The sequence below is a fragment of the Scyliorhinus torazame genome, chromosome 3 (genome assembly GCF_047496885.1).
Source record: "Scyliorhinus torazame isolate Kashiwa2021f chromosome 3, sScyTor2.1, whole genome shotgun sequence".
Lineage (NCBI taxonomy): Eukaryota > Metazoa > Chordata > Chondrichthyes > Carcharhiniformes > Scyliorhinidae > Scyliorhinus > Scyliorhinus torazame.
In genome coordinates this window covers 346557982-346575770 of record NC_092709.1, presented here as the reverse complement: position 1 = coordinate 346575770, position 17789 = coordinate 346557982, and positions in this window count along the sequence as shown.

The window sequence follows — 17789 nt, the reverse complement described above, 5'->3', positions numbered from 1 at the left end:
GTGACCTGTTCTCCAGGCCCTTCACTGTGTGACCTGTTCTCCAGGCCCTTCACTGTTTGACCTGTTCTCTAGGCCCTTCACTGTGTGAACTGTTTTCCAGGCCCTTCACTGTGTGACCAGTTCTCCAAGCCGTTCACTGTGTGACCTGTTCTCCAGGCCCTTCACTGTGTGACCTGTTCTCCAGGCCCTTCACTGTGTGACCTGTTCTCCAGGCCCTTCGCTGCGTGACCTGTTCTCCAGGCCCTTCACTTTGTGACCTGTTCTCCAGGCCCTTCACTATGACGTGTTCTCCAGGCCCTTCACTGTGTGACCTGTTCTCCAGGCCCTGCACTGTGTGACCTGTTCTCCAGGCCCTTCACTGTGTGACGTGTTCTCCAGGCCCTTCACTGTGTGACCTGTTCTCCAGGCCCTTCATTGTGTGACCTGTTCTCCAGGCCCTTCACTGTGTGACCTGTTCTCCAGTCTCTTTACTGTATGACCTGTTCTCCAGGCCCTTCTCTGTGTGACCTGTTCTCCTGGCCCTTCACTGTGTGACCTGTTCTCCAGGCCCTTCACTGTGTGACCTGTTCTCCAGGCCCTTCACTGTGTGACCTGTTCTCTACGCCCTTCAATTTGTGACCTGTTCTCCAGGCCCTTCACTGTGTGACCTGTTCTCCAGGCCCTTCACTCTGTGACCTGTTCTCCAGGCCCTTCACGATGTGACCTGTTCTCCAGGCCCTTCACTGTTTGACCTGTTCTCCAGGCCCTTCACTTTGAGACCTGTTCTCCAGGCCCTTCACTGTGTATCCTGTTCTCCAGGCCCTTCACTGTGTGACCTGTTCTCCAGGCCCTTCACTGTTTGACCTGTTCTCCAGGCCCTTCACTGTTTGGCCTGTTCTCCAGGCCCTTCACTGTGTGACCTGTTCTCCGGGCCCTTCACTTTGTGAGCTGTTCTCCAGGCCCTTCACTTTGTGACATGTACTCCAGGCCCTTCACTGTGTGGTCTGTTCTCCAGGCCATTCACCGTGTGACCTGTTCTCCTGGCCCTTCACTTTGTGACCTGTTCTCCAGGCCCTTCACTGTGTGACCTGTTCTCCAGGCCCTTCACTGTGTGACCAGTTCTCCAGGCCCTCCAATGTCTGACCTTTTCTCCAGGCCCTTCACTGTCTGACCTGTTCTCCAGGCCCTTCACTGTGTGACCTGTTCTCCAGGCCATTCACTGTGTGACCTGTTCTCCAGGCCCTTCACTGTGTGACCTGTTCTTCAGGCCCTCCACTGTGTGACCTGTTCTCCAGGCCCTTCACTTTGTGACCTGTTCTCCAGGCCCTTCACTGTGTGACCTGTTCTCCAGGCCCTTCACTGTGACGTGTTCTCCAGGCCCTTCACTGTGTGACCTGTTCTCCAGGCCCTTCACTGTTTGACCTGTTGTCCAGGCCCTTCACTTTGTGACCTGTTCTCCGGGCCCTTCACTGTGTGACCTGTTCTCCAGGCCCTTCACTTTGTGACCTGTTCTCCAGGCCCTTCACTTTGTGACCTGTACTCCAGGCCCTTCACTGTGTGGTCTGTTCTCCAGGCCCTTCACTGTGTGACCTGATCTCCAGGCCCTCCACTGTCCGACCTTGTCTCCCGGCCCTTCAGTGTCTGACCTGTTCTCCAGGCCCTTCACTGTGTGACCTGTTCTCCAGGCCATTCACTGTGTGACCTGTTCTCCAGGCCCTTCACTGTGTGACCTGTTCTCCAGGACCTCCACTGTGTGACCTGTTATCCTGGCCCTTCACTGTGTGACCTGTTCGCAAGGCCTTTCACTGTGTGACCAGTTCTCCAGGCCCTTCACTGTGTGACCTGTTCTCCAGACACTTCACTGTGTGACCTGCTCTCCAGGCCCTTCACTGTGTGACCTGTTCTCTAGGCCCTTCAATTTGTGACCTGTTCTCCAGGCCCTTCACTGTGTGACCTGTTCTCCAGGCGCTTCACTCTGTGACCTGTTCTCCAGGCCCTTCACTATGTGACCTGCTCTCCAGGCCCTTCACTGTGTGACCTGTTTCCAGCCCCTTCACTTTGTGACCTGTTCTCCAGACCCTTCAATGTGTGACCTGTTCTCCAGTCCCTTTACTGTGTGACCTGTTCTCCAGGCCCTTCACTGTGTGACCTGTTCTCCAGGCCCTTTCTCTGTGTGACCTGTTCTCCAGGCCCTTCACTGTGTGACCTGTTCTCCAGGCCCTTCACTGTGTGACCTGTTCTCTAGGCCCTTCAATTTGTGACCTGTTCTCCAGGCCCTTCACTGTGTGACCTGTTCTCCAGGCGCTTCACTCTGTGACCTGTTCTCCAGGCCCTTCACTGTGTGACCTGTTCGCCAGGCCCTTCACTGTGTGACCTGTTCTCCAGGCCCTTCACTTTGTGACGTGTTCTCCAGGCCCTTCACTGTGTGACCTGTTCTCCAGGCCCTGCACTGTGTGACGTGTTCTCCAGGCCCTTCACTGTGTGACCTGTTCTCCAGGCCCTTCACTGTGTGACCTGTTCTCCAGGCCCTTCACTGTGTGACCTGTTCTCCAGTCTCTTTACTGTATGACCTGTTCTCCAGGCCCTTCTCTGTGTGACCTGTTCTCCTGGCCCTTCACTGTGTGACCTGTTCTCCAGGCCCTTCACTTTGTGACCTGTTCTCCAGGCCATTCACTGTGTGACCTGTTCTCCAAGCCGCTCACTGTGTGACCTGTTCTCCAGGCCCTTCACTCTGTGACCTGTTCTCCAGGCCCTTCACGATGTGACCTGTTCTCCAGGCCCTTCACTGTTTGACCTGTTCTCCAGGCCCTTCACTTTGAGACCTGTTCTCCAGGCCCTTCACTGTGTATCCTGTTATCCAGGCCCTTCACTGTGTGACCTGTTCGCCAGGCCCTTCACTGTTTGACATGTTCTCCAGGCCCTTCACTGTTTGGCCTGTTCTCCAGGCCCTTCACTGTGTGACCTGTTCTCCGGGCCCTTCACATTGTGACCTGTTCTCCAGGCCCTTCACTTTGTGACATGTACTCCAGGCCCTTCACTGTGTGGTCTGTTCTCCAGGCCATTCACCGTGTGACCTGTTCTCCTGGCCCTTCACTTTGTGACCTGTTCTCCAGGCTCTTCACTGTGTGACCTGTTCTCCAGGCCCTTCACTGTGTGACCAGTTCTCCAGGCCCTCCAATGTCTGACCTTTTCTCCAGGCCCTTCACTGTCTGACCTGTTCTCCAGGACCTTCACTGTGTGACCTGTTCTCCTGGCCATTCACTGTGTGACCTGTTCTCCAGACCCTTCACTGTGTGACCTGTTCTCCAGGCCCTCCACTGTGTGACCTGTTCTCCAGGCCCTTCACTTTGTGACCTGTTCTCCAGGCCCTTCACTGTGTCACCTGTTCTCCAGGCCCTTCACTGTGACGTGTTCTCCAGGCCCTTCACTGTGTGACCTGTTCTCCAGGCCCTTCACTGTGTGACGTGTTCTCCAGGCCCTTCACTGTGTGACCTGTTCTTCAGGCCCTTCACTGTGTGACCTGTTCTCCAGGCCCTTCACTGTGTGACCTGTTCTCCAGGCCCTTCACTATGTGTCCTGTTCTCCAGGCCCTTCACTGTTTGACCTGTTGTCCAGGCCCTTCACTTTGTGACTTGTTCTCCAGGCCCTGCACTGTGTGACCTGTTCTCCAGGCCCTTCACAGTGTGACGTGTTCTCCAGGCCCTTCACTGTGTGACCTGTTCTCCAGGCCCTTCATTGTGTGACCTGTTCTCCAGGCCCTTCACTGTGTGACCTGTTCTCCAGTCTCTTTACTGTATGACCTGTTCTCCAGGCCCTTCTCTGTGTGACCTGTTCTCCTGGCCCTTCACTGTGTGACCTGTTCTCCAGGCCCTTCACTGTGTGACCTGTTCTCCAGGCCCTTCACTGTGTGACCTGTTCTCTACGCCCTTCAATTTGTGACCTGTTCTCCAGGCCCTTCACTGTGTGACCTGTTCTCCAGGCCCTTCACTCTGTGACCTGTTCTCCAGGCCCTTCACGATGTGACCTGTTCTCCAGGCCCTTCACTGTTTGAAATGTTCTCCAGGCCCTTCATTTTGAGACCTGTTCTCCAGGCCCTTCACTGTGTATCCTGTTCTCCAGGCCCTTCACTGTGTGACCTGTTCTCCAGGCCCTTCACTGTTTGACCTGTTCTCCAGGCCCTTCACTGTTTGGCCTGTTCTCCAGGCCCTTCACTGTGTGACCTGTTCTCCGGGCCCTTCACTTTGTGACCTGTTCTCCAGGCCCTTCACTTTGTGACATGTACTCCAGGCCCTTCACTGTGTGGTCTGTTCTCCAGGCCATTCACCGTGTGACCTGTTCTCCTGGCCCTTCACTTTGTGACCTGTTCTCCAGGCCCTTCACTGTGTGACCTGTTCTCCAGGCCCTTCACTGTGTGACCAGTTCTCCAGGCCCTCCAATGTCTGACCTTTTCTCCAGGCCCTTCACTGTCTGACCTGTTCTACAGGCCCTTCACTGTGTGACCTGTTCTCCAGGCCATTCACTGTGTGACCTGTTCTCCAGGCCCTTCACTGTGTGACCTGTTCTTCAGGCCCTCCACTGTGTGACCTGTTCTCCAGGCCCTTCACTTTGTGACCTGTTCTCCAGGCCCTTCACTGTGTGACCTGTTCTCCAGGCCCTTCACTGTGACGTGTTCTCCAGGCCCTTCACTGTGTGACCTGTTCTCCAGGCCCTTCACTGTGTGACGTGTTCTCCAGGCCCTTCACTGTGTGACCTGTTCTCCAGGCCCTTCACTGTGTGACCTGTTCTCCAGGCCCTTCACTGTGTGACCTGTTCTCCAGGCCCTTCACTATGTGTCCTGTTCTCCAGGCCCTTCACTGTTTGACCTGTTGTCCAGGCCCTTCACTTTGTGACCTGTTCTCCGGGCCCTTCACTGTGTGACCTGTTCTCCAGGCCCTTCACTTTGTGACCTGTTCTCCAGGCCCTTCACTTTGTGACCTGTACTCCAGGCCCTTCACTGTGTGGTCTGTTCTCCAGGCCCTTCACTGGGTGACCTTTTCTTCTGGCCCATCACTTTGTGACCTGTTCACCAGGCCCTTAACTGTGTGACCTGTTCTCCAGGCCCTTCACTGTGTGACCTGTTCTCCAGGCCCTCCACTGTCCGACCTTGTCTCCCGGCCCTTCACTGTCTGACCTGTTCTCCAGGCCCTTCACTGTGTGACCTGTTCTCCAGGCCATTCACTGTGTGACCTGTTCTCCAGGCCCTTCACTGTGTGACCTGTTCTCCAGGACCTCCACTGTGTGACCTGTTCTCCAGGCCCTTCACTGTGTGACCTGTTCGCAAGGCCTTTCACTGTGTGACCAGTTCTCCAGGCCCTTCACTGTGTGACCTGTTCTCCAGACACTTCACTGTGTGACCTGCTCTCCAGGCCCTTCACTGTGTGACCTGTTCTCTAGGCCCTTCAATTTGTGACCTGTTCTCCAGGCCCTTCACTGTGTGACCTGTTCTCCAGGCGCTTCACTCTGTGACCTGTTCTCCAGGCCCTTCACTATGTGACCTGCTCTCCAGGCCCTTCACTGTGTGACCTGTTTCCAGCCCCTTCACTTTGTGACCTGTTCTCCAGACCCTTCAATGTGTGACCTGTTCTCCAGTCCCTTTACTGTGTGACCTGTTCTCCAGGCCCTTCACTGTGTGACCTGTTCTCCAGGCCCTTTCTCTGTGTGACCTGTTCTCCAGGCCCTTCACTGTGTGACCTGTTCTCCAGGCCCTTCACTGTGTGACCTGTTCTCTAGGCCCTTCAATTTGTGACCTGTTCTCCAGGCCCTTCACTGTGTGACCTGTTCTCCAGGCGCTTCACTCTGTGACCTGTTCTCCAGGCCCTTCACTGTGTGACCTGTTCGCCAGGCCCTTCGCTGTGTGACCTGTTCTCCAGGCCCTTCACTTTGTGACCTGTTCTCCAGGCCCTTCACTGTGACGTGTTCTCCAGGCCCTTCACTGTGTGACCTGTTCTCCAGGCCCTGCACTGTGTGACGTGTTCTCCAGGCCCTTCACTGTGTGACCTGTTCTCCAGGCCCTTCACTGTGTGACCTGTTCTCCAGGCCCTTCACTGTGTGACCTGTTCTCCAGTCTCTTTACTGTATGACCTGTTCTCCAGGCCCTTCTCTGTGTGACCTGTTCTCCTGGCCCTTCACTGTGTGACCTGTTCTCCAGGCCCTTCACTTTGTGACCTGTTCTCCAGGCCATTCACTGTGTGACCTGTTCTCCAAGCCGTTCACTGTGTGACCTGTTCTCCAGGACCTTCAATTTGTGACCTGTTCTCCAGGCCCTTCACTGTGTGACCTGTTCTCCAGGCCCTTCACTCTGTGACCTGTTCTCCAGGCCCTTCACGATGTGACCTGTTCTCCAGGCCCTTCACTGTTTGACCTGTTCTCCAGGCCCTTCACTTTGAGACCTGTCCTCCAGGCCCTTCACTGTGTATCCTGTTATCCAGGCCCTTCACTGTGTGACCTGTTCGCCAGGCCCTTCACTGTTTGACCTGTTCTCCAGGCCCTTCACTGTTTGGCCTGTTCTCCAGGCCCTTCACTGTGTGACCTGTTCTCCGGGCCCTTCACATTGTGACCTGTTCTCCAGGCCCTTCACTTTGTGACATGTACTCCAGGCCCTTCACTGTGTGGTCTGTTCTCCAGGCCATTCACCGTGTGACCTGTTCTCCAGGCCCTCCACTGTGTGACCTGTTCTCCAGGCCCTTCACTTTGTGACCTGTTCTCCAGGCCCTTCACTGTGTCACCTGTTCTCCAGGCCCTTCACTGTGACGTGTTCTCCAGGCCCTTCACTGTGTGACCTGTTCTCCAGGCCCTTCACTGTGTGACGTGTTCTCCAGGCCCTTCACTGTGTGACCTGTTCTCCAGGCCCTTCACTGTGTGACCTGTTCTCCAGGCCCTTCACTGTGTGACCTGTTCTCCAGGCCCTTCACTATGTGTCCTGTTCTCCAGGCCCTTCACTGTTTGACCTGTTGTCCAGGCCCTTCACTTTGTGACTTGTTCTCCGGGCCCTTCACTGTGTGACCTGTTCTCCAGGCCCTTCACTTTGTGACCTGTTCTCCAGGCCCTTCACTTTGTGACCTGTACTCCAGACCCTTCAATGTGTGACCTGTTCTCCAGTCCCTTTACTGTGTGACCTGTTCTCCAGGCCCTTCACTGTGTGACCTGTTCTCCAGGCCCTTTCTCTGTGTGACCTGTTCTCCAGGCCCTTCACTGTGTGACCTGTTCTCCAGGCCCTTCACTGTGTGACCTGTTCTCTAGGCCCTTCAATTTGTGACCTGTTCTCCAGGCCCTTCACTGTGTGACCTGTTCTCCAGGCGCTTCACTCTGTGACCTGTTCTCCAGGCCCTTCACTGTGTGACCTGTTCGCCAGGCCCTTCACTGTGTGACCTGTTCTCCAGGCCCTTCACTTTGTGACCTGTTCTCCAGGCCCTTCACTGTGACGTGTTCTCCAGGCCCTTCACTGTGTGACCTGTTCTCCAGGCCCTGCACTGTGTGACGTGTTCTCCAGGCCCTTCACTGTGTGACCTGTTCTCCAGGCCCTTCACTGTGTGACCTGTTCTCCAGGCCCTTCACTGTGTGACCTGTTCTCCAGTCTCTTTACTGTATGACCTGTTCTCCAGGCCCTTCTCTGTGTGACCTGTTCTCCTGGCCCTTCACTGTGTGACCTGTTCTCCAGGCCCTTCACTTTGTGACCTGTTCTCCAGGCCATTCACTGTGTGACCTGTTCTCCAAGCCGTTCACTGTGTGACCTGTTCTCCAGGACCTTCAATTTGTGACCTGTTCTCCAGGCCCTTCTCTGTGTGACCTGTTCTCCAGGCCCTTCACTCTGTGACCTGTTCTCCAGGCCCTTCACGATGTGACCTGTTCTCCAGGCCCTTCACTGTTTGACCTGTTCTCCAGGCCCTTCACTTTGAGACCTGTTCTCCAGGCCCTTCACTGTGTATCCTGTTATCCAGGCCCTTCACTGTGTGACCTGTTCGCCAGGCCCTTCACTGTTTGACCTGTTCTCCAGGCCCTTCACTGTTTGGCCTGTTCTCCAGGCCCTTCACTGTGTGACCTGTTCTCCGGGCCCTTCACATTGTGACCTGTTCTCCAGGCCCTTCACTTTGTGACATGTACTCCAGGCCCTTCACTGTGTGGTCTGTTCTCCAGGCCATTCACCGTGTGACCTGTTCTCCTGGCCCTTCACTTTGTGACCTGTTCTCCAGGCCCTTCCCTGTGTGACCTGTTCTCCAGGCCCTTCACTGTGTGACCAGTTCTCCAGGCCCTCCAATGTCTGACCTTTTCTCCAGGCCCTTCACTGTCTGACCTGTTCTCCAGGACCTTCACTGTGTGACCTGTTCTCCAGGCCATTCACTGTGTGACCTGTTCTCCAGGCCCTTCACTGTGTGACCTGTTCTCCAGGCCCTCCACTGTGTGACCTGTTCTCCAGGCCCTTCACTTTGTGACCTGTTCTCCAGGCCCTTCACTGTGTCACCTGTTCTCCAGGCCCTTCACTGTGACGTGTTCTCCAGGCCCTTCACTGTGTGACCTGTTCTCCAGGCCCTTCACTGTGTGACGTGTTCTCCAGGCCCTTCACTGTGTGACCTGTTCTCCAGGCCCTTCACTGTGTGACCTGTTCTCCAGGCCCTTCACTGTGTGACCTGTTCTCCAGGCCCTTCACTATGTGTCCTGTTCTCCAGGCCCTTCACTGTTTGACCTGTTGTCCAGGCCCTTCACTTTGTGACTTGTTCTCCGGGCCCTTCACTGTGTGACCTGTTCTCCAGGCCCTTCACTTTGTGACCTGTTCTCCAGGCCCTTCACTTTGTGACCTGTACTCCAGGCCCTTCACTGTGTGGTCTGTTCTCCAGGCCCTTCACTGGGTGACCTTTTCTTCTGGTCCATCACTTTGTGACCTGTTCCCCAGGCCCTTCACTGTGTGACCTGTTCTCCAGGCCCTTCACTGTGTGACCTGTTCTCCAGGCCCTCCACTGTCCGACCTTGTCTCCCGGCCCTTCACTGTCTGACCTGTTCTCCAGGCCCTTCACTGTGTGACCTGTTCTCCAGGCCATTCACAGTGTGACCTGTTCTCCAGGCCCTTCACTGTGTGACCTGTTCTCCAGGACCTCCACTGTGTGACCTGTTCTCCAGGCCCTTCACTGTGTGACCTGTTCGCAAGGCCTTTCACTGTGTGACCTGTTCTCCAGGCCCTTCACTGTGTGACCTGTTCTCCAGACACTTCACTGTGTGACCTGCTCTCCAGGCCCTTCACTGTGTGACCTGTTTCCAGCCCCTTCACTTTGTGACCAGTTCTCCAGACCCTTCAATGTGTGACCTGTTCTCCATGACCTTCAATGTGTGACCTGTTCTCCAGTCCCTTTACTGTGTGACCTGTTCTCCAGGCCCTTCACTGTGTGACCTGTTCTCCAGGCCCTTCACTGTGTGACCTGTTCTCCAGGCCCTTCACTGTGTGACCTGTTCACCTGGCCCTTCACTGTGTGACCTGTTCTCCAGGCCCTTCACTGTGTGACCTGTTCTCTAGGCCCTTCAATTTGTGACCTGTTCTCCAGGCCCTTCACTGTGTGACCTGTTCTCCAGGCGCTTTACTCTGTGGCCTGTTCTCCAGGCCCTTCACTATGTGACCTGTTCTCCAGGCCCTTCACTGTTTGACCTGTTCTCCAGGCCCTTCACTTTGTGACCTGTTCTCCAGGCCCTTCACTGTGTGACCTGTACTCCAGGCCCTTCACTGTGTGACCTGTTCTCCAGGCCCTTCACTGTGTGACCTGTTCTCCAGGCCCTTCACTGTGTGACCTGTTCTCCAAGCCCTTCACTGTGTGACCTGTTCTCCAGTCTCTTTACTGTATGACCAGTTCTCCAGGCCCTTCTCTGTGTTACCTGTTCTCCTGGCCCTTCACTGTGTGACCTGTTCGCCAGGCCCTTCACTGTGTGACCTGTTCTCCAGGCCCTTCACTTTGTGATCTGTTCTCCAGGCCCTTCACTGTGACGTGTTCTCCAGGCCCTTCACTGTGTGACCTGTTCTCCAGGACCTCCACTGTGTGACCTGTTCTCCAGGCCCTTCACTGTGTGACCTGTTCGCAAGGCCTTTCACTGTGTGACCTGTTCTCCAGGCCCTTCACTGTGTGACCTGTTCTCCAGACACTTCACTGTGTGACCTGCTCTCCAGGCCCTTCACTGTGTGACCTGTTTCCAGCCCCTTCACTTTGTGACCTGTTCTCCAGACCCTTCAATGTGTGACCTGTTCTCCAGGACCTTCACTGTTTGACCTGTTCTCCAGGCCCTTCACTGTTTGGCCTGTTCTCCAGACCCTTCACTGTGTGACCTGTTCTCCGGGCCCTTCACATTGTGACCTGTTCTCCAGGCCCTTCACTTTGTGACATGTACTCCAGGCCCTTCACTGTGTGGTCTGTTCTCCAGGCCATTCACCGTGTGACCTGTTCTCCTGGCCCTTCACTTTGTGACCTGTTCTCCAGGCCCTTCACTGTGTGACCTGTTCTCCAGGCCCTTCACTGTGTGACCAGTTCTCCAGGCCCTCCAATGTCTGACCTTTTCTCCAGGCCCTTCACTGTCTGACCTGTTCTCCAGGCCCTTCACTGTGTGACCTGTTCTCCAGGCCATTCACTGTGTGACCTGTTCTCCAGGCCCTTCACTGTGTGACCTGTTCTCCAGGCCCTCCACTGTGTGACCTGTTCTCCAGGCCCTCCATTTTGTGACCTGTTCTCCAGGCCCTTCACTGTGTCACCTGTTCTCCAGGCCCTTCACTGTGACGTGTTCTCCAGGCCCTTCACTGTGTGACCTGTTCTCCAGGCCCTTCACTGTGTGACGTGTTCTCCAGGCCCTTCACTGTGTGACCTGTTCTCCAGGCCCTTCACTGTGTGACCTGTTCTCCAGGCCCTTCACTGTGTGACCTGTTCTCCAGGCCCTTCACTATGTGTCCTGTTCTCCAGGCCCTTCACTGTTTGACCTGTTGTCCAGGCCCTTCACTTTGTGACTTGTTCTCCGGGCCCTTCACTGTGTGACCTGTTCTCCAGGCCCTTCACTTTGTGACCTGTTCTCCAGGCCCTTCACTTTGTGACCTGTACTCCAGGCCTTTCACTGTGTGGTCTGTTCTCCAGGCCCTTCACTGGGTGACCTTTTCTTCTGGCCCATCACTTTGTGACCTGTTCCCCAGGCCCTTCACTGTGTGACCTGTTCTCCAGGCCCTTCACTGTGTGACCTGTTCTCCAGGCCCTCCACTGTCCGACCTTGTCTCCCGGCCCTTCACTGTCTGACCTGCTCTCCAGGCCCTTCACTGTGTGACCTGTTCTCCAGGCCATTCACTGTGCGACCTGTTCTCCAGGCCCTTCACTGTGTGACCTGTTCTCCAGGACCTCCACTGTGTGACCTGTTCTCTAGGCCCTTCACTGTGTGACCTGTTCGCAAGGCCTTTCACTGTGTGACCTGTTCTCCAGGCCCTTCACTGTGTGACCTGTTCTCCAGACACTTCACTGTGTGACCTGCTCTCCAGGCCCTTCACTGTGTGACCTGTTTCCAGCCCCTTCACTTTGTGACCTGTTCTCCAGACCCTTCAATGTGTGACCTGTTCTCCAGGACCTTCAATGTGTGACCTGTTCTCCAGTCCCTTTACTGTGTGACCTGTTCTCCAGGCCCTTCACTGTGTGACCTGTTCTCCAGGCCCTTCACTGTGTGACCTGTTCTCCAGGCCCTTCACTGTGTGACCTGTTCTCCAGGCCCTTCACTGTGTGACCTGTTCTCCAGGCCCTTCACTGTGTGACCTGTTCTCTAGGCCCTTCAATTTGTGACCTGTTCTCCAGGCCCTTCACTGTGTGACCTGTTCTCCAGGCGCTTCACTCTGTGGCCTGTTCTCCAGGCCCTTCACTGTGTGACCTGTTCTCCAGGCCCTTCACTGTGTGACCTGTTCTCTAGGCCCTTCAATTTGTGACCTGTTCTCCAGGCCCTTCACTGTGTGACCTGTTCTCCAGGCGCTTTACTCTGTGGCCTGTTCTCCAGGCCCTTCACTATGTGACCTGTTCTCCAGGCCCTTCACTGTTTGACCTGTTCTCCAGGCCCTTCACTTTGTGACCTGTTCTCCAGGCCCTTCACTGTGTGACCTGTACTCCAGGCCCTTCACTGTGTGACCTGTTCTCCAGGCCCTTCACTGTGTGACCTGTTCTCCAGGCCCTTCACTGTGTGACCTGTTCTCCAAGCCCTTCACTGTGTGACCTGTTCGCCAGGCCCTTCACTGTGTGACCTGTTCTCCAGGCCCTTCACTTTGTGATCTGTTCTCCAGGCCCTTCACTGTGACGTGTTCTCCAGGCCCTTCACTGTGTGACCTGTTCTCCAGGACCTCCACTGTGTGACCTGTTCTCCAGGCCCTTCACTGTGTGACCTGTTCGCAAGGCCTTTCACTGTGTGACCTGTTCTCCAGGCCCTTCACTGTGTGACCTGTTCTCCAGACACTTCACTGTGTGACCTGCTCTCCAGGCCCTTCACTGTGTGACCTGTTTCCAGCCCCTTCACTTTGTGACCTGTTCTCCAGACCCTTCAATGTGTGACCTGTTCTCCAGGACCTTCACTGTTTGACCTGTTCTCCATGCCCTTCACTGTTTGGCCTGTTCTCCAGGCCTTTCACTCTGTGACCTGTTCTCCGGGCCCTTCACATTGTGACCTGTTCTCCAGGCCCTTCACTTTGTGACATGTACTCCAGGCCCTTCACTGTGTGGTCTGTTCTCCAGGCCATTCACCGTGTGACCTGTTCTCCTGGCCCTTCACTTTGTGACCTGTTCTCCAGGCCCTTCACTGTGTGACCTGTTCTCCAGGCCCTTCACTGTGTGACCAGTTCTCCAGGCCCTCCAATGTCTGACCTTTTCTCCAGGCCCTTCACTGTCTGACCTGTTCTCCAGGCCCTTCACTGTGTGACCTGTTCTCCAGGCCATTCACTGTGTGACCTGTTCTCCAGGCCCTTCACTGTGTGACCTGTTCTCCAGGCCCTCCACTGTGTGACCTGTTCTCCAGGCCCTTCACTTTGTGACCTGTTCTCCAGGCCCTTCACTGTGTCACCTGTTCTCCAGGCCCTTCACTGTGACGTGTTCTCCAGGCCCTTCACTGTGTGACCTGTTCTCCAGGCCCTTCACTGTGTGACGTGTTCTCCAGGCCCTTCACTGTGTGACCTGTTCTCCAGGCCCTTCACTGTGTGACCTGTTCTCCAGGCCCTTCACTGTGTGACCTGTTCTCCAGGCCCTTCACTATGTGTCCTGTTCTCCAGGCCCTTCACTGTTTGACCTGTTGTCCAGGCCCTTCACTTTGTGACTTGTTCTCCGGGCCCTTCACTGTGTGACCTGTTCTCCAGGCCCTTCACTTTGTGACCTGTTCTCCAGGCCCTTCACTTTGTGACCTGTACTCCAGGCCCTTCACTGTGTGGTCTGTTCTCCAGGCCCTTCACTGGGTGACCTTTTCTTCTGGCCCATCACTTTGTGACCTGTTCCCCAGGCCCTTCACTGTGTGACCTGTTCTCCAGGCCCTTCACTGTGTGACCTGTTCTCCAGGCCCTCCACTGTCCGACCTTGTCTCCCGGCCCTTCACTGTCTGACCTGCTCTCCAGGCCCTTCACTGTGTGACCTGTTCTCCAGGCCATTCACCGTGCGACCTGTTCTCCAGGCCCTTCACTGTGTGACCTGTTCTCCAGGACCTCCACTGTGTGACCTGTTCTCTAGGCCCTTCACTGTGTGACCTGTTCGCAAGGCCTTTCACTGTGTGACCTGTTCTCCAGGCCCTTCACTGTGTGACCTGTTCTCCAGACACTTCACTGTGTGACCTGCTCTCCAGGCACTTCACTGTGTGACCTGTTTCCAGCTCCTTCACTTTGTGACCTGTTCTCCAGACCCTTCAATGTGTGACCTGTTCTCCAGGACCTTCAATGTGTGACCTGTTCTCCAGTCCCTTTACTGTGTGACCTGTTCTCCAGGCCCTTCACTGTGTGACCTGTTCTCCAGGCCCTTCACTGTGTGACCTGTTCTCCAGGCCCTTCACTGTGTGACCTGTTCTCCAGGCCCTTCACTGTGTGACCTGTTCTCCAGGCCCTTCACTGTGTGACCTGTTCTCTAGGCCCTTCAATTTGTGACCTGTTCTCCAGGCCCTTCACTGTGTGACCTGTTCTCCAGGCGCTTCACTCTGTGGCCTGTTCTCCAGGCCCTTCACTATGTGACCTGTTCTCCAGGCCCTTCACTGTTTGACCTGTTCTCCAGGCCCTTCACTTTGTGACCTGTTCTCCAGGCCCTTCACTGTGTGACCTGTACTCCAGGCCCTTCACTGTGTGACCTGTTCTCCAGGCCCTTCACTGTGTGACCTGTTCTCCAGGCCCTTCACTGTGTGACCTGTTCTCCAGGCCCTTCACTGTGTGACCTGTTCTCCAGTCTCTTTACTGTATGACCTGTTCTCCAGGCCCTTCTCTGTGTTACCTGTTCTCCTGGCCCTTCACTGTGTGACCTGTTCGCCAGGCCCTTCACTGTGTGACCTGTTCTCCAGGCCCTTCACTTTGTGATCTGTTCTCCAGGCCCTTCACTGTGACCTGTTCTCCAGGCCATTCACTGTGTGACCTGTTCTCCAGGCCCTTCACTGTGTGACCTGTTCTCCAGGCCCTCCACTGTGTGACCTGTTCTCCAGGCCCTCCATTTTGTGACCTGTTCTCCAGGCCCTTCACTGTGTCACCTGTTCTCCAGGCCCTTCACTGTGACGTGTTCTCCAGGCCCTTCACTGTGTGACCTGTTCTCCAGGCCCTTCACTGTGTGACGTGTTCTCCAGGCCCTTCACTGTGTGACCTGTTCTCCAGGCCCTTCACTGTGTGACCTGTTCTCCAGGCCCTTCACTGTGTGACCTGTTCTCCAGGCCCTTCACTATGTGTCCTGTTCTCCAGGCCCTTCACTGTTTGACCTGTTGTCCAGGCCCTTCACTTTGTGACTTGTTCTCCGGGCCCTTCACTGTGTGACCTGTTCTCCAGGCCCTTCACTTTGTGACCTGTTCTCCAGGCCCTTCACTTTGTGACCTGTACTCCAGGCCTTTCACTGTGTGGTCTGTTCTCCAGGCCCTTCACTGGGTGACCTTTTCTTCTGGCCCATCACTTTGTGACCTGTTCCCCAGGCCCTTCACTGTGTGACCTGTTCTCCAGGCCCTTCACTGTGTGACCTGTTCTCCAGGCCCTCCACTGTCCGACCTTGTCTCCCGGCCCTTCACTGTCTGACCTGCTCTCCAGGCCCTTCACTGTGTGACCTGTTCTCCAGGCCATTCACTGTGCGACCTGTTCTCCAGGCCCTTCACTGTGTGACCTGTTCTCCAGGACCTCCACTGTGTGACCTGTTCTCTAGGCCCTTCACTGTGTGACCTGTTCGCAAGGCCTTTCACTGTGTGACCTGTTCTCCAGGCCCTTCACTGTGTGACCTGTTCTCCAGACACTTCACTGTGTGACCTGCTCTCCAGGCCCTTCACTGTGTGACCTGTTTCCAGCCCCTTCACTTTGTGACCTGTTCTCCAGACCCTTCAATGTGTGACCTGTTCTCCAGGACCTTCAATGTGTGACCTGTTCTCCAGTCCCTTTACTGTGTGACCTGTTCTCCAGGCCCTTCACTGTGTGACCTGTTCTCCAGGCCCTTCACTGTGTGACCTGTTCTCCAGGCCCTTCACTGTGTGACCTGTTCTCCAGGCCCTTCACTGTGTGACCTGTTCTCCAGGCCCTTCACTGTGTGACCTGTTCTCTAGGCCCTTCAATTTGTGACCTGTTCTCCAGGCCCTTCACTGTGTGACCTGTTCTCCAGGCGCTTCACTCTGTGGCCTGTTCTCCAGGCCCTTCACTGTGTGACCTGTTCTCCAGGCCCTTCACTGTGTGACCTGTTCTCTAGGCCCTTCAATTTGTGACCTGTTCTCCAGGCCCTTCACTGTGTGACCTGTTCTCCAGGCGCTTTACTCTGTGGCCTGTTCTCCAGGCCCTTCACTATGTGACCTGTTCTCCAGGCCCTTCACTGTTTGACCTGTTCTCCAGGCCCTTCACTTTGTGACCTGTTCTCCAGGCCCTTCACTGTGTGACCTGTACTCCAGGCCCTTCACTGTGTGACCTGTTCTCCAGGCCCTTCACTGTGTGACCTGTTCTCCAGGCCCTTCACTGTGTGACCTGTTCTCCAAGCCCTTCACTGTGTGACCTGTTCGCCAGGCCCTTCACTGTGTGACCTGTTCTCCAGGCCCTTCACTTTGTGATCTGTTCTCCAGGCCCTTCACTGTGACGTGTTCTCCAGGCCCTTCACTGTGTGACCTGTTCTCCAGGACCTCCACTGTGTGACCTGTTCTCCAGGCCCTTCACTGTGTGACCTGTTCGCAAGGCCTTTCACTGTGTGACCTGTTCTCCAGGCCCTTCACTGTGTGACCTGTTCTCCAGACACTTCACTGTGTGACCTGCTCTCCAGGCCCTTCACTGTGTGACCTGTTTCCAGCCCCTTCACTTTGTGACCTGTTCTCCAGACCCTTCAATGTGTGACCTGTTCTCCAGGACCTTCACTGTTTGACCTGTTCTCCATGCCCTTCACTGTTTGGCCTGTTCTCCAGGCCTTTCACTCTGTGACCTGTTCTCCGGGCCCTTCACATTGTGACCTGTTCTCCAGGCCCTTCACTTTGTGACATGTACTCCAGGCCCTTCACTGTGTGGTCTGTTCTCCAGGCCATTCACCGTGTGACCTGTTCTCCTGGCCCTTCACTTTGTGACCTGTTCTCCAGGCCCTTCACTGTGTGACCTGTTCTCCAGGCCCTTCACTGTGTGACCAGTTCTCCAGGCCCTCCAATGTCTGACCTTTTCTCCAGGCCCTTCACTGTCTGACCTGTTCTCCAGGCCCTTCACTGTGTGACCTGTTCTCCAGGCCATTCACTGTGTGACCTGTTCTCCAGGCCCTTCACTGTGTGACCTGTTCTCCAGGCCCTCCACTGTGTGACCTGTTCTCCAGGCCCTTCACTTTGTGACCTGTTCTCCAGGCCCTTCACTGTGTCACCTGTTCTCCAGGCCCTTCACTGTGACGTGTTCTCCAGGCCCTTCACTGTGTGACCTGTTCTCCAGGCCCTTCACTGTGTGACGTGTTCTCCAGGCCCTTCACTGTGTGACCTGTTCTCCAGGCCCTTCACTGTGTGACCTGTTCTCCAGGCCCTTCACTGTGTGACCTGTTCTCCAGGCCCTTCACTATGTGTCCTGTTCTCCAGGCCCTTCACTGTTTGACCTGTTGTCCAGGCCCTTCACTTTGTGACTTGTTCTCCGGGCCCTTCACTGTGTGACCTGTTCTCCAGGCCCTTCACTTTGTGACCTGTTCTCCAGGCCCTTCACTTTGTGACCTGTACTCCAGGCCCTTCACTGTGTGGTCTGTTCTCCAGGCCCTTCACTGGGTGACCTTTTCTTCTGGCCCATCACTTTGTGACCTGTTCCCCAGGCCCTTCACTGTGTGACCTGTTCTCCAGGCCCTTCACTGTGTGACCTGTTCTCCAGGCCCTCCACTGTCCGACCTTGTCTCCCGGCCCTTCACTGTCTGACCTGCTCTCCAGGCCCTTCACTGTGTGACCTGTTCTCCAGGCCATTCACCGTGCGACCTGTTCTCCAGGCCCTTCACTGTGTGACCTGTTCTCCAGGACCTCCACTGTGTGACCTGTTCTCTAGGCCCTTCACTGTGTGACCTGTTCGCAAGGCCTTTCACTGTGTGACCTGTTCTCCAGGCCCTTCACTGTGTGACCTGTTCTCCAGACACTTCACTGTGTGACCTGCTCTCCAGGCA